The following is a 12,500-nucleotide window of genomic DNA, read 5'->3' as shown; positions in this document are numbered from 1 at the left end:
GAAAGCCCCATCCAGCCCTGTGCCACCCGGGGGGTTCCAGGGTGCTGAGATGGCTGACATTTTGCTCCGCTCACGACGGTCGCCGCGCCACGCAAGAACAGCCCAAAAACAGGCCAAAACAGCCCAAAAACGGGCCAAAACAGGCCATTTTTGGCTGCGCGAGCGAGCGGCGAGCGGCGAACAGCGAGCGAAGCGTGAGGCAGCACCGTCCCTGCTATACGAAAGCCCCATCCAGCCCTGTGCCACCCGGGGGGTTCCAGGGTGCTGAGATGGCTGACATTTTGCTCCGCTCACGACGGTCGCCGCGCCACACAAGAACAGCCCAAAAACAGGCCAAAACAGCCCAAAAACGGGCCAAAACAGGCCATTTTTGGCTGCGCGAGCGAGCGGCGAGCGGCGAACAGCGAGCGAAGCGTGAGGCAGCACCGTCCCTGCTATACGAAAGCCCCATCCAGCCCTGTGCCACCCGGGGGGTTCCAGGGTGCTGAGATGGCTGACATTTTGCTCCGCTCACGACGGTCGCCGCGCCACGCAAGAACAGCCCAAAAACAGGCCAAAACAGCCCAAAAACGGGCCAAAACAGGCCATTTTTGGCTGCGCGAGCGAGCGGCGAGCGGCGAACAGCGAGCGAAGCGTGAGGCAGCACCGTCCCTGCTATACGAAAGCCCCATCCAGCCCTGTGCCACCCGGGGGGTTCCAGGGTGCTGAGATGGCTGACGTTTTGGTCCGCTCTCGACGGTCACCGCGCAACGCAAGAACAGGCCAAAAACTGGCCAAAACGGCCCAAAAACGGGCCAAAACTGGCCATTTTTGGCTGCGCGAGCGAGCGGCGAGTGGCGGACAGCGAGCGAAGCGAGAGGCAGCACCGTCCCTGCTATACGAAAGCCCCATCCAGCCCTGTGCCACCCGGGGGGTTCCAGGGTGCTGAGATGGCTGACATTTTGCTCCGCTCACGACGGTCGCCGCGCCATGCAAGAACAGCCCAAAAACAGGCCAAAACGGCCCAAAAACGGGCCAAAACTGGCCATTTTTGGCTGCGCGAGCGAGCGGCGAGCGGCGGACAGCGAGCGAAGCGAGAGGCAGCACCGTCCCTGCTATACGAAAGCCCCATCCAGCCCTGTGCCACCCGGGGGGTTCCAGGGTGCTGAGATGGCTGACGTTTTGCTCCGCTCACGATGGTCACCGCACCACGCAAGAACAGCCCAAAAACAGGCCAAAACAGCCCAAAAACGGGCCAAAACAGGCCATTTTTGGCTGCGCGAGCGAGCGGCGAGCGGCGAACAGTGAGCGAAGCGTGAGGCAGCACCGTCCCTGCTATACGAAAGCCCCATCCAGCCCTGTGCCACCCGGGGGGTTCCAGGGTGCTGAGATGGCTGACGTTTTGCTCCGCTCTCGACGGTCACCGCGCAACGCAAGAACAGGCCAAAAACTGGCCAAAACGGCCCAAAAACGGGCCAAAACTGGCCATTTTTGGCTGCGCGAGCGAGCGGCGAGTGGCGGACAGCAAGCGAAGCGAGAGGCAGCACCGTCCCTGCTATACGAAAGCCCCATCCAGCCCTGTGCCACCCGGGGGGTTCCAGGGTGCTGAGATGGCTGACATTTTGCTCCGCTCACGACGGTCGCCGCACCACGCAAGAACAGCCCAAAAACAGGCCAAAACGGCCCAAAAACGGGCCAAAACTGGCCATTTTTGGCTGCGCGAGCGAGCGGCGAGCGGCGGACAGCGAGCGAAGCGAGAGGCAGCACCGTCCCTGCTATACGAAAGCCCCATCCAGCCCTGTGCCACCCGGGGGGTTCCAGGGTGCTGAGATGGCTGACGTTTTGCTCCGCTCACGATGGTCACCGCACCACGCAAGAACAGCCCAAAAACAGGCCAAAACAGCCCAAAAACGGGCCAAAACAGGCCATTTTTGGCTGCGCGAGCGAGCGGCGAGCGGCGAACAGTGAGCGAAGCGTGAGGCAGCACCGTCCCTGCTATACGAAAGCCCCATCCAGCCCTGTGCCACCCGGGGGGTTCCAGGGTGCTGAGATGGCTGACGTTTTGCTCCGCTCTCGACGGTCACCGCGCAACGCAAGAACAGGCCAAAAACTGGCCAAAACGGCCCAAAAACGGGCCAAAACTGGCCATTTTTGGCTGCGCGAGCGAGCGGCGAGTGGCGGACAGCAAGCGAAGCGAGAGGCAGCACCGTCCCTGCTATACGAAAGCCCCATCCAGCCCTGTGCCACCCGGGGGGTTCCAGGGTGCTGAGATGGCTGACATTTTGCTCCGCTCACGACGGTCGCCGCACCACGCAAGAACAGCCCAAAAACAGGCCAAAACGGCCCAAAAACGGGCCAAAACTGGCCATTTTTGGCTGCGCGAGCGAGCGGCGAGCGGCGGACAGCGAGCGAAGCGAGAGGCAGCACCGTCCCTGCTATACGAAAGCCCCATCCAGCCCTGTGCCACCCGGGGGGTTCCAGGGTGCTGAGATGGCTGACGTTTTGCTCCGCTCACGATGGTCACCGCACCACGCAAGAACAGCCCAAAAACAGGCCAAAACAGCCCAAAAACGGGCCAAAACAGGCCATTTTTGGCTGCGCGAGCGAGCGGCGAGCGGCGAACAGTGAGCGAAGCGTGAGGCAGCACCGTCCCTGCTATACGAAAGCCCCATCCAGCCCTGTGCCACCCGGGGGGTTCCAGGGTGCTGAGATGGCTGACATTTTGCTCCGCTCACGACGGTCGCCGCGCCACGCAAGAACAGCCCAAAAACAGGCCAAAACAGCCCAAAAACGGGCCAAAACAGGCCATTTTTGGCTGCGCGAGCGAGCGGCGAGCGGCGAACAGCGAGCGAAGCGTGAGGCAGCACCGTCCCTGCTATACGAAAGCCCCATCTAACAAAGAACAGCCCAAAAGGAGGCCAAAACGGGGTAAGAAGGGGCAAAAACGGGGCAAAACTTGCCCATCTTTGGCCGAGCGGCGGAGAGCGAGCGAGCGAAGTTTGGGGGCAGGGCAGATGGGTCAGGAGGCTTGGTTGGGGTCATTGTATTGTCTGAACCCAAACCCAACTGTATACTGGTGTGGTGAGGTGAGGTGAGGTGAGCTGAGCTGCGAGGCGGGTGAATTAGTCAACGAGGGCAATGACCGCTCCGTCATCAAACTGTCGAACGAAGTGGTAACAATGCATCGACCTGTGCAGTGACAGCTCCGTGATTGCTTGCGCCCGCCTCATCGAATCAAAGGCACTTGGACACCTGGATTGCTGAGCGCTGCTGCACTTGGACACCTGGATTGCTGAGCGCTGCTGCACTTGGACACCTCATCGAATCAAAGGCACTCCGTCATTGCCATCGCCTGCCTCATAGAATCAAAGGCAGGCACTCGGGCCACGTGCGGCGGCTCCTGCATTGCTGAGCGCTGCTGCACTTGGAGACACCTAAGCTGTCACGCCCCTCAAAATATCCATGATTTTTAAAATAATTTCAACACAAACCAATCCATCCAGGATCCAAACTAACGTTTGAGGACACTGAAAAACATTCAATCAAATTCACATCCATAAAACCTGTGCAGTTTAAAATCATATATCACATCACTCGATAATTCACATTTATGGCAACCCAAGCCAACTTGACAAAAAAATGAACAACATTTATAAATCCACAAGCTAAATAAATTATACAATCAGAACTCCAACTATTCACCACAAGTTCATATCACCATAAATTAGACTTAACATTCTGAAATTCCAAATAAGAGAGATCTCCTAACACTTGGACACAGTATATCCATTTCGGTTCATCGACAACATTTCATTATATACAAGACATACTTATACAACAATATCGTAATAACCAACCAGACTTGCCCATTATTCTGAATAGCTATCCACTGCCTCAGCCCAAATCAAACATCTCGAAGAGTGACAAGCTGACCTGAAAGATTTATATAACAACGGAGTGAGCCAAAAACGGCTCAGCAAGTGACAAAGCATATTCAGAACAAAAGGAACGATTTCAAACGAGTAAGGTATCATAATGCAAGGCAGAATACAAGAATTCTCAAGGATACCATCTCAATAGATACCAAATCATACGTATCATGTCATTCAAAACATATTTGATCCATAAGGAATGGGGCATAGAGTAATTGGAACATATCAATGGCAGATAGGACATTTCAGAACATATCAGTTCATAGCAAATGGAGCACAGAGTAATTGGAACAAATCAATGGCAGATAGGACATTTCAGAACATATCAGTTCATAGCAAATGGAGCACAAAGTGATTGGAGCATATCAATGGCAGATAGGACATTTCAGAACATATCAGTTCATAGCAAATGGAGCACAGAGTAATTGGAACAAATCAATGGCAGATAGGACATTTCAGAACATATCAGTTCATAGCAAATGGAGCACAAAGTGATTGGAGCATATCAATGGCAGATAGGACATTTCAGAACATATCAGTTCATAGCAAATGGAGCACAGAGTAATTGGAACAAATCAATGGCAGATAGGACATTTCAGAACATATCAGTTCATAGCAAATGGAGCACAAAGTGATTGGAGCATATCAATGGCAGATAGGACATTTCAGAACATATCAGTTCATAGCAAATGGAGCACAGAGTAATTGGAGCATATCAGAAACAAAGGAAACATATCGGAGCTTATCAAAGGCATAAAAAATGTTCCAGAACACATCAACGATCTATGGAACATTACGAAGCAAACTCAATAGTGAATGAAGCATTTCAGAGCATATCAAACTCATATGTCGTACAGAAGCTCAAACGTCGTCCTTGACGTTGCAATCATATCATACTTATCCAGAGCACGAACAGAAATAACTCACCAAAACTCTGGATGTCATATCAAACATATAGAGGGTGTAGTGGGATCTCAGTCAGAATGTGATTCATCCATTTCTGAATGACCACCTGACAAAAGTCTCCCACGTCTGGGAGCTCCATCCACCCACGTCTAGGTGAAGTCAGAGGGGGCCGGCAGAGCATCGCAGGCTCTATGCATAACTCCCTTTACCATTTCTGGCAAAGGTTCACAACTCCCTTTACCATTTCTGGCAAAGGTTCACAACTCCCTTTACCATTTCTGGCAAAGGTTCACAACTCCCTTTACCATTTCTGGCAAAGGTTCACAACTCCCTTTACCATTTCTGGCAAAGGTTCACAATATCCCACACACCAGAGTACAAGAAGGCAGTTTCAACAATAAGCAGCATATAACGGAAGCACACGCGGAACAACCAAACGTACATGTGCCTTTTCAAAACAATGATGCAAGGAACAAATCTCTCACAAAAGTATTCAGATTTGGAAACGAAATGAAAGCAAGAGCATTCAAGGATTCCAAACAATCATATATAGCTCAATTCAAATAAGAAGATTTGATGAATTCAATGTCCAAAGGAATGAAACTGGAATAGGCACATATCAAAAGCAAATGCGGAACAATAGGATATACATGTGCCTATATGAGTCAATACGATATAGCATAAACGTTACACAACAGTTTTCAAGAATGCAATAATTTTAGGGACAAGAGCATAAAAGAATTCAAAGCAGTAATATAAAGCTCAATTGAATGAGAAAGCTAAAGGGTATCAACTTCCAAAGGAATGAAACCAGAATATGAGAAATCGACCAAAGCTCGATTTCTGGCAGAATACAAAAGGCACATTGAACAAATGATTCAAACTATCAATCGTGCTCCAATTTACTCAGAAATAATCATTGGATAATACTTTCAGATAAGACAGGCTTCATATGAATTGAACTGTCCAACAGAGAGAGTTACAAATAATTTGGTAAGCAAGTGTCGTAGAACAAAATCTTTGTTGGCAGAATTCATAAAGTCAGATTCAATAGATAACTGGCCAGGTGTTTGGATTCCAAATCTTTCAATCCATATATCAAAGAAAGGTCTACGAGTCTAGTTTCCAATGAAATCAGTTTTGAACAAATCAGAGTTTCCAACAAAGACTTATAGGCAGCTCGGTATCAAAAGGTCAGAATCTCAGAAGTTGCACAGATTCGAATCGTTACGTCTAAACAGGAGATATATCAAATGCAAGGCTAGAACAATTCAAAGTTCCTCATATTCAAAGCAAATGTAGAGATAAAAATGGCAGTGAGGAACGATCAGGATACTTGCAAGAGAAAAGATTTGAAAGCTTGCAATAGAAAAGGTTAGAACACTTGCAATAAGACATATCAGAGCAATTATAGGAGAAACGATCAGAGAACTTGCAATAAGACATATCAGAGCAATTATAGGAGAAACGAACAGGGAACTTGCAATAGAAAGGATCGAAACAAGTGGGAAACTTGCCTTTCAAATATTTTGATCTGAATATCCAAGGAAGGTGCCAATCCAATCTTTCTACTTTTCCTCCGTGTCCTCTCTCTGTTTCGTTTTGTGCTCTCGTTTTCTTCCTTTCTTCGCAATTACACCACGTGTCGAACATCGAGGCACAGTCACCTGCTCTCTTTTACTCTCATTCCTTCTTTTTCTTTCCCAAACACAGCTGCCACAGCCGCCGTCGCTGCCGCTGCCACAATCGCAGCCACGACCGCAACTGCGGTCACAACCGCAGCCCCCTTCCACTGCACTATTTCCTTCTTCCCTTCTCTCGTTCCTACTCTTTCTCTTTCCCAAAAGCAGCTACTGCAGCTACTGCAGCCACCACCGCTGCCGCAGCTACCGCAGCCAACGTCGCAGCCGCAGCCGGAGTCGCAGCCACGGCCGCAGCCACCACACTCGCAGCCTCTTCTTCCTCTCCTTCCCTTCTTCCTTTCTCTTCTTCTTCCTTTCCTTCTCTTCTTTCCCAGCTGCATGCTGCAGTCGCAGCCTCAGCCACGGCCACAGCCTTTTCTTCCTCCCCTGCTCATCTTCCTCTCCTTCTTCTCTTCCAACTGCAGCTGCCGTCGCCGCAGCCGCAGCCCCTACTCTTCTTCCTCTCCTTCCCTTCTTCCTTTCTCTTCTTCTTTCCCTGCCACAGCTGCAGCTGCCACAACCGCAGCCGCAGCTACTTTCTTCCCTTCTCCTCTTCCTTTTCCTTCCTTTCTTCTTCTTCTCTTCTTCTCCTTCCTCCCCTTCTTCTCCCCGACGTCACCCACACCCTCTCCTCTGTTTCGTCTGCAGGAAACAGAGGTATCACAACCTCTTCCCCTGCTTCCTCTTCCTCTTCTCTTCCTCTTCTTCTTCTTCTCCTCTTCGAACGCCCCACACCTCTCCTCTGTTTCCACCTGCAGGAAACAGAGGTGCTGCAGCCCTAGCTGCTGCCACCTCTCGCTCCTCTCCCTCTTCCCTCTCTTTTCCCTCTTCTTCTCCTCTTCCCTTTTCCTCCCCAACCCCACACACCTCCTCGCTGCAGCCTTGCCGCAGCTATCCTCTTCTCTTCTTCTTCTTCTTCTTCTTCTACCACTCTCCTTCTTGTCCTCACGCCCCACCGCTCTCTCTGTTTCTGGAAGAAACAGAGTGCGTGGGAGGCGGTGGGATAATACCGAATTTTCGGTTTTCCCTTTTTTTTTTCTTTTTTGCAACTTAGCAGTTTAGTCCTTGTAATTTCTATATTTACATATAGGTCCTCCAATTTATATATAAATCTTTATTAATAATTTTTAAAAGCGAGGGATATTACACTCTCCCCCCCTTAAAAGAAAATTTAGTCCTCTAAATTGATAATAGCTCAATCGATGAAAAGATGAGGATTATGATATCTCTATTTCCTCCTCCTACTCTTAAATAGTTTCATCAATACAATACAATTACATAATTATCCACGAGCGACCGAAATATTCTCCTCCTTGATCCTCAGTAGACGGTAACCCGACCTTCAAGCAATTTTTCTAAAAATACTTGCGCACCCTACAGTTAATCAAACAAGTCGTTACTTCAGGAAATACTCATTTTTGATTGTCACCTGATTCAATTGTCTATAATCATTACAAAGCCTCAATGTTCCATACATCTTTTTAACTAACACCGGAGCACCCCATGATGAAATATTAAGCCAAATAAAATCCTCATTTAATAATCCTTGTAGTTGCTTTTCCAATTCCACTTACTCAAATGATATCTTTCTGTAGAGAGGCTTAGATATTGGGATTGTCCCAAGGACCAAATCAAAAGCAAGATCACATTTGGAGATAATCCAAACAAGTCATCCTGGGATACATTAGGCAAGGAGACAAATAATGTCCAATACTCTCAAAATAAAAGATCGGCTGATCAAATATGTAAAAAGTGATCATTGGTTATATACCAATCCATACTGGTATGATAAGAAGATAGCCAATCCATACCAAGTATAATATCATAACTCCAAATCTCTAGGAGAACTAAATCAGCAAAAGTTCAAGTTCTCCAACAAAAATCAGACAAGAGGACCAGATTCAAGTTCGTTATCAAAGAATCTCCAATGATTGTACTTACATATAGCACATAATGTAGTGGTCTAGGTTGAATACCCAAGTGATAGGCAAAATATTCCGAATCAAATCATAAATGGGACCCATGGTCAAACAAATATTTGCATTCTTTCATAAACATGCATAATACCTTTGACCACTGATTTATAAGTTTCAGAATCATATTCAGTGATAGCATACACTTTGACATGGGCTGATGATTTATGAGGCAGTGACTCTTTCTTATTGTTCAAAGGGCAGTCTTTTATTTTATGATCCAACTTTCTACAAGCAAAATAGACTCCAATCACCCGAAAGCACAAACTTGTTTCATAATTTAACTTGTAATTCACACATGATTGAGTCTTTTGTGATGACTTCCCATTTCAAATCCAAAGGTCTTGACCCTCTTGTTATTACTTTCTGATTCATTTCCAATCATATTTTTATTGCTAAACTTATCCTTATCATTCTTGCCACAGATCTCCAAAAATTCTTTTCATTGTTGCCACTAATGATCAGCCTCTATTTCCAATATAAGGTGGCAAAAGAAATCTTTCGATCATCAGAACAATTTTGTACATCATATATCTTCTCTGTTTGCATCATTCATTTTTCTACCACCAATGAAATTAGGTCCACCATGCTTCCGCTGCGCCACTCTGATTGAATATCCCCGATCAATCCTTTCATTCCCCTTAATTAATCAGAAACAAATGAAATAGGAGGACCAAATGTCCTCATCATCCTAGATTCCTAAAATGCACCAAAGAAAAATTTCCACCAATCACTAAAGTTCATTAGACCTCAATATATTTTGCATGTCAACATATCAAATATTTCAGTAATCCTCAAACAATGCTCTGATACCACCTCTGTCACGCCCCTCAAAATATCCATGATTTTTAAAATAATTTCAACACAAACCAATCCATCCAGGATCCAAACTAACGTTTGAGGACACTGAAAAACATTCAATCAAATTCACATCCATAAAACCTGTGCAGTTTAAAATCATATATCACATCACTCGATAATTCACATTTATGGCAACCCAAGCCAACTTGACAAAAAAATGAACAACATTTATAAATCCACAAGCTAAATAAATTATACAATCAGAACTCCAACTATTCACCACAAGTTCATATCACCATAAATTAGACTTAACATTCTGAAATTCCAAATAAGAGAGATCTCCTAACACTTGGACACAGTATATCCATTTCGGTTCATCGACAACATTTCATTATATACAAGACATACTTATACAACAATATCGTAATAACCAACCAGACTTGCCCATTATTCTGAATAGCTATCCACTGCCTCAGCCCAAATCAAACATCTCGAAGAGTGACAAGCTGACCTGAAAGATTTATATAACAACGGAGTGAGCCAAAAACGGCTCAGCAAGTGACAAAGCATATTCAGAACAAAAGGAACGATTTCAAACGAGTAAGGTATCATAATGCAAGGCAGAATACAAGAATTCTCAAGGATACCATCTCAATAGATACCAAATCATACGTATCATGTCATTCAAAACATATTTGATCCATAAGGAATGGGGCATAGAGTAATTGGAACATATCAATGGCAGATAGGACATTTCAGAACATATCAGTTCATAGCAAATGGAGCACAGAGTAATTGGAACAAATCAATGGCAGATAGGACATTTCAGAACATATCAGTTCATAGCAAATGGAGCACAAAGTGATTGGAGCATATCAATGGCAGATAGGACATTTCAGAACATATCAGTTCATAGCAAATGGAGCACAGAGTAATTGGAACAAATCAATGGCAGATAGGACATTTCAGAACATATCAGTTCATAGCAAATGGAGCACAAAGTGATTGGAGCATATCAATGGCAGATAGGACATTTCAGAACATATCAGTTCATAGCAAATGGAGCACAGAGTAATTGGAACAAATCAATGGCAGATAGGACATTTCAGAACATATCAGTTCATAGCAAATGGAGCACAAAGTGATTGGAGCATATCAATGGCAGATAGGACATTTCAGAACATATCAGTTCATAGCAAATGGAGCACAGAGTAATTGGAGCATATCAGAAACAAAGGAAACATATCGGAGCTTATCAAAGGCATAAAAAATGTTCCAGAACACATCAACGATCTATGGAACATTACGAAGCAAACTCAATAGTGAATGAAGCATTTCAGAGCATATCAAACTCATATGTCGTACAGAAGCTCAAACGTCGTCCTTGACGTTGCAATCATATCATACTTATCCAGAGCACGAACAGAAATAACTCACCAAAACTCTGGATGTCATATCAAACATATAGAGGGTGTAGTGGGATCTCAGTCAGAATGTGATTCATCCATTTCTGAATGACCACCTGACAAAAGTCTCCCACGTCTGGGAGCTCCATCCACCCACGTCTAGGTGAAGTCAGAGGGGGCCGGCAGAGCATCGCAGGCTCTATGCATAACTCCCTTTACCATTTCTGGCAAAGGTTCACAACTCCCTTTACCATTTCTGGCAAAGGTTCACAACTCCCTTTACCATTTCTGGCAAAGGTTCACAACTCCCTTTACCATTTCTGGCAAAGGTTCACAACTCCCTTTACCATTTCTGGCAAAGGTTCACAATATCCCACACACCAGAGTACAAGAAGGCAGTTTCAACAATAAGCAGCATATAACGGAAGCACACGCGGAACAACCAAACGTACATGTGCCTTTTCAAAACAATGATGCAAGGAACAAATCTCTCACAAAAGTATTCAGATTTGGAAACGAAATGAAAGCAAGAGCATTCAAGGATTCCAAACAATCATATATAGCTCAATTCAAATAAGAAGATTTGATGAATTCAATGTCCAAAGGAATGAAACTGGAATAGGCACATATCAAAAGCAAATGCGGAACAATAGGATATACATGTGCCTATATGAGTCAATACGATATAGCATAAACGTTACACAACAGTTTTCAAGAATGCAATAATTTTAGGGACAAGAGCATAAAAGAATTCAAAGCAGTAATATAAAGCTCAATTGAATGAGAAAGCTAAAGGGTATCAACTTCCAAAGGAATGAAACCAGAATATGAGAAATCGACCAAAGCTCGATTTCTGGCAGAATACAAAAGGCACATTGAACAAATGATTCAAACTATCAATCGTGCTCCAATTTACTCAGAAATAATCATTGGATAATACTTTCAGATAAGACAGGCTTCATATGAATTGAACTGTCCAACAGAGAGAGTTACAAATAATTTGGTAAGCAAGTGTCGTAGAACAAAATCTTTGTTGGCAGAATTCATAAAGTCAGATTCAATAGATAACTGGCCAGGTGTTTGGATTCCAAATCTTTCAATCCATATATCAAAGAAAGGTCTACGAGTCTAGTTTCCAATGAAATCAGTTTTGAACAAATCAGAGTTTCCAACAAAGACTTATAGGCAGCTCGGTATCAAAAGGTCAGAATCTCAGAAGTTGCACAGATTCGAATCGTTACGTCTAAACAGGAGATATATCAAATGCAAGGCTAGAACAATTCAAAGTTCCTCATATTCAAAGCAAATGTAGAGATAAAAATGGCAGTGAGGAACGATCAGGATACTTGCAAGAGAAAAGATTTGAAAGCTTGCAATAGAAAAGGTTAGAACACTTGCAATAAGACATATCAGAGCAATTATAGGAGAAACGATCAGAGAACTTGCAATAAGACATATCAGAGCAATTATAGGAGAAACGAACAGGGAACTTGCAATAGAAAGGATCGAAACAAGTGGGAAACTTGCCTTTCAAATATTTTGATCTGAATATCCAAGGAAGGTGCCAATCCAATCTTTCTACTTTTCCTCCGTGTCCTCTCTCTGTTTCGTTTTGTGCTCTCGTTTTCTTCCTTTCTTCGCAATTACACCACGTGTCGAACATCGAGGCACAGTCACCTGCTCTCTTTTACTCTCATTCCTTCTTTTTCTTTCCCAAACACAGCTGCCACAGCCGCCGTCGCTGCCGCTGCCACAATCGCAGCCACGACCGCAACTGCGGTCACAACCGCAGCCCCCTTCCACTGCACTATTTCCTTCTTC

At 45.3% G+C, this 12,500-nt stretch overlaps 1 long non-coding RNA gene across 1 annotated transcript in view; it reads right to left on the bottom strand.

The window, feature by feature from the left end:
- Positions 1-3,580: 3,580 nt before the first annotated feature.
- Positions 3,581-12,500, bottom strand: part of LOC135668554 (uncharacterized) — a 9,915-nt gene continuing 995 nt past the window's right edge. Inside the window, exons 1-3 of the long non-coding RNA XR_010511021.1 lie at positions 12,207-12,500; positions 6,335-9,784; positions 3,581-3,912 (exon numbers count right to left, since the gene is read on the bottom strand). The exon at positions 12,207-12,500 is cut by the window's right edge and continues 995 nt beyond it. This is a non-coding gene — a long non-coding RNA (uncharacterized LOC135668554). The remainder of the gene's footprint in view (positions 3,913-6,334; positions 9,785-12,206) is intronic.

Source organism: Musa acuminata, unplaced genomic scaffold, assembly GCF_036884655.1.
Source record: "Musa acuminata AAA Group cultivar baxijiao unplaced genomic scaffold, Cavendish_Baxijiao_AAA HiC_scaffold_1136, whole genome shotgun sequence".
NCBI lineage: Eukaryota > Viridiplantae > Streptophyta > Magnoliopsida > Zingiberales > Musaceae > Musa > Musa acuminata.
The sequence above is the reverse complement of the archived record's forward strand: the minus strand, read 5'-3'. Positions and strand labels throughout refer to the sequence as shown.